Source organism: Suncus etruscus, chromosome 4 (genome assembly GCF_024139225.1).
Source record: "Suncus etruscus isolate mSunEtr1 chromosome 4, mSunEtr1.pri.cur, whole genome shotgun sequence".
NCBI lineage: Eukaryota > Metazoa > Chordata > Mammalia > Eulipotyphla > Soricidae > Suncus > Suncus etruscus.
Genome location: NC_064851.1, coordinates 108558312 through 108563013, shown reverse-complemented (window position 1 = coordinate 108563013; position 4702 = coordinate 108558312). Strand labels below are relative to the sequence as shown.

General features: G+C 32.9%; 1 non-coding gene across 1 annotated transcript; it reads right to left on the bottom strand.

The window, feature by feature from the left end:
• Positions 1-2299: 2299 nt before the first annotated feature.
• Positions 2300-2403, bottom strand: LOC126007518 (U6 spliceosomal RNA). The gene has a single exon (XR_007495074.1). It is a non-coding gene; the product is annotated as a U6 spliceosomal RNA (small nuclear RNA).
• Positions 2404-4702: the final 2299 nt, after the last annotated feature.

Genomic DNA, 4702 nt, shown 5'->3' with positions numbered 1-4702 from the left:
ATGACAATATACTTCAAGGTTGGAGAATCCCTGGATCTCCTAGGCCAAGAGAATTCCTTTTCAAATGACCCCAATATTTACTGTGCATTGTGCAGAAAGGGAGAGAAAAAAAGGCAAAAAGCACAAAACAACCTTTTTTTTCTTTTATCTAGTTCTTGTCGATTTGTTTTGGTTTGGCTATTGAAATCGTTGTTTCCATTTATACCTATTTTTCTTCCTTTCTTTTCTTACTTTATGTGCTCTGCCACATTTTTTATTTCAATAGCATGGCTTTTATGTGATGCTTATCTTTTTTTTTCCCTCTGGAGTGCTCACTGGATACTTTATTTGACACTTCTTTTTGTACTGTTGTGATGTTTCACCCTCTTTTTCCCTTGTCTCTCAAACCTAGGATGAGAGCCTCTAGAAGGACTCTGTCCATGTTCGGAGTATTTGATTTTTTTCCCAGTTTATTACTTTTCTCTTTTTCAAAAAAAAAAAAAAAAAAAAAAAAAAAACACAAAAAAACATATAACTTGAACTATCTAGACCTGCCTCTCAATTAGAGGGGGAAATAATGGAGGTACCAAGACCAAACAGGGGTAAGCCCACTTACTAGTAAGCTAAGCACAGAGGGGAACACTTATTCTAGCAGCCCCGGGGGTGCGGGAGGAGGACATGGGAGGTAGGACGGGAACGGAAATGGAGGGAGGGCAATTCAGTGGTGGGAATTTCCCTGATTTTATGATAATACGTACTTAAAATATTATTGTCAATGATATGTAACCCACTTATGATTAAAATAAAAATTATATTAAAATTTAAAAAACCAGAACCAATGGAGAAACAATAGCAACAATTGAAACTTTGATCAAAATGAGTGGAGTAAATGCCACAGTTTTGAAATTTTTATATTTATCAGACTGTTTTCTGCATACATAAAGTCCAGCAGCATATTGTCAACTCCTCATTTGGTTACTAATGAAGAGAAATACAAAAAAAATATGAGGAGTCATGTCATGGAATTGGAGAGGAAGATTCTAGAAAAAAGGCGAAAAGAAAGATAGTAGGGAAAGAGTTATATTTCGGAGAGAAACAACATAGTGTTGGGAAATGGTAAGTTGAGTCAAGCATCATTTTTATCTCAGATGCATGAGGTTAAAGAAGAATGACTGGATTTTCTAAATATGGTATGTATAATTTCATGGAAAGATTTTATATTTAAGTTTGGCTAAATCCTAGTGAATGGGAGCATGTAAGGGTCTCATTTTTTCTTTAATGCTCAATATATTACTTTATATGCTTTTACAGAAAATATTGTTCACATAGTTTTCTTTGTCAAGGAAATCCCAGGAGTCTATTTTGATAACTGATTTTTTTTCTAAAGTCAAATATTCACAACTGAACCCATTTTTATAGAGGACTAATATATGCCAGAGAAGTCCAAGAGGATTCTAAAGTGGATTCTTAAGTGGGTAGGATAAGTGGAGGTATTATTACTCACTTTTGAACATTTTTATGGATTTATATATATGCATATACATATTTGGTTTACCTAGCATAACAGTGAGTTTTACAAAAGGTTTCAGGCAGAAAAGTGAGTGCTGTTTTTGAAGTGAAGAATATATATAACTACTATAAAGTGAGAGTGGTAGAAAAAAATTCATATTTTGGGTGTCTCTGTGGAAGATATACATTAAGCAAGATAAAAAGTATTTAATATGTTCAATATAAAATAATCTCAATAAGTCCTCTGTATGTACTATAGCCTAAGCTGGTTTTCAAATAAGTCCTTCAAAACTTGTTTGTCAAGTTGACAGAGATATACCAGGGCCAGATGGTAGCAGAGGTTTTGCATTTGCCTTGCATGTTGCTAACCCAGGAGGAATGTATGTTTTTGTTCCTCAGCATCTCATATGGTTCCCCCGGCCAGGAATAATTTCAGAGTGCAGAGCCAGGAGTAATCTGTGAGTACCACCGGGTATGGCAGCCCCCAAAAAGACAGAAATATACCAACATTTGAAAATTATTTAGATCCTAAATTTAGCAAAGTTTTTTTCAAAATTTACTAGCCAAAATTTAAAATTCCCATTAAGACATGAAAAAATTTGTACCATTTAGAATATTTATTTAAATAACTTAGAAATTTCTCAATTTTACTAGAAATTTGACACTCATTTTTAGAGTACTACAATAAACCAATAAATTAAATGAGACTTTTATACTAATTATTTTAAATAATTACATTAAAAGGTATTTTTAATTATTAAAAAAGAATAAACATGGTGATTTTTAAAAATTTGACATGTAAAAAAAATCATATAATATTATAGGCCTAAATATTTTGTGCTTCATCCTTGCACAGGGGCCGTGCTAATCTCTGTATTGTTCCAATTTTAGTATATGTGCTGCCGAAGTGAGCACTATAGACCTAAATATTTTTATATTAATTAGTGAATTAGTCTTACAAAAGAGAAAGCACCAGAGCTGACTGACTCTGGAGAACACTAACAAGAATTATATGCAATTCCAATTTTTAATATTAAAATTTATAAAATATAAAATTTCAACGAGTTATCACTAGTCTGACACTTTTAAGTATATTCATCACTAATATTTAAACTGGTACATATATACATATATATTGAGGTTGTTATTTGGGTAGGATTCTTAAACATTATTGCATATTAACATAATCAAGTATTTGTAGATTGAAATTTCTGATTGTTTTTTATTTTCCTGAAGAAAAAAACAGCTCCAAGAGTCTGGTATCTATCTCAGAGGCATGTGAGAGGGCTAACACTGGGGGGGAAAAGGTAAGAAAAAGAAAGAAAGGAAAGAATAAGGAGGAGGAGGAGGAAGAGAAATTAAAATACAAAGAATGATTTTAATACTTCAAAAGATTTAAACATATCTCTATATCTTACATAATAAAAACAGCTAATATATTTTTTAATCTTACTTATTTACTTTTGTATACTAGAAGATGTGGTTTGGAAAACTTTGTATAACTATCAGCAAATCACAAGTCAGAGTGTTATATAAATATTAAGAGTTGAATGTCAATTTTCATGGAATAATGTGAAAAGTACCAGGAAGAGCATAATCAATCTGTATTATCAGTTCATTAATTTATTATTATTGATGTGGTTTCTGCCTTATTGACTTTTATATGATAGATTAGTATATGAATGTCATATATTCACTATTCATTATATTTAATTTTGGTGCAAAGAAAATTAGTTGAACAACCATCTAAATATACTGGTCAGTCACCTAATAGGAAGTAACTTATTAATTTTAAAGATAAGATGCTAAAATCAAAATTAGTTTTTCTGGAGACTTATCCCAAGGCATTGACAATCATGTTCATTGATAGTATATTTATGAAACTATAAATGAATTTTATTTATGTATTCATTTATTTATTTATTTACTTATTTATTTATTTATTTATTTTGGTTTTTGGGCCACACCCGGCGGTGCTCAGGGGTTACTCCTGGCTGTTTGCTCAGAAATAGCTCCTGTGAATACCGTTTGCATATCTGATCTCTTCAATTTCTCTCTCTCTCTCTCTCTCTCTCTCTCTCTCTCTCTCTCTCTCTCTCTCTCTCTCTCTCTCTCTCTCTCTCTCTCTTTCTCTCTCTCTCCCCTACTGTTTGGGCCCATACTCACCCAATATTTAGCAGGGATTACACCCTACTCTGCAATCAGGATTTACTTCTGAGAGTGCCTAGGGAATGACATTAGTTAAACGGGATTGAAAGAAGTATGTCATATGTAAGACAAATAAATGTGCTACCTGTTGCATGATATCTCTGGCTCTTTTTTTTTTTTTTAAGAAACATTTTGCTCAGGTAAATGCAGTGCCGTTAAATTGGAAAAAAATTCAGTGAAAGATTCTGAATTTTGGGTGACTATATTAAAGTTGCATACACTTAGAAAGAAGGAAGAGAACTTTTAAAATAATATTGATAGATTCTCCTCTCTTGGGCTTCTCCTTCTGTATTTGTGGGAGTGCCTTTGCTACTATCTGTCTTTCTTGAATAAACAGTTCAATTCATTTCCACAAGTAATAATATCTGTTCATTTATTCTTGCTTTATTGCTTTTTTATATAACACACTGTTCTCTCTACTTTTATAAAATCTCTTACATCAGCACAAAAGAAAATAAGTTCTGAATTGCTGATTCAGCCTTCTAGCAGACTTTCATTTATCTATGTGGTAGGAAATCAGAAGACTATGTTATATGCCACTTTGACCCATGAGCTCCTTTAAGAACTTCTACATCACCTACCCAATCATAGAAGGGAGACACACTGATGAGCATCTTCCACTACTGCCTCCAGAGATACCCTGGGAAGACTTTCAACACCCTCCTCTTTGCTGGGAGACAGTCAAGTTGATGAATCACCTGAGATTTCATCACCTGGTAGCACTGCTCCATCATAAACAAGGCATAAGAAGACATCATAAAGAAGCAAAGGAATCAATCCTAACTAGTTGGTAGGACAACTGGTACACAAGCGATATCTAATTTCCCAGGTAAAAATCTCTAAATGTCAATGATGAGGAACAAAAGGCTCATTCTCATATCAAAGCAACAGTATGTAGTTCCTTTAGATAAAGCTCCAGATGCACCAGAGGTTATTTTATGGCAAATGGGCAAGGTCGATGAAATAGAGTAATAAGAACATCCTGAACGAATGCTTGGGAAAATTG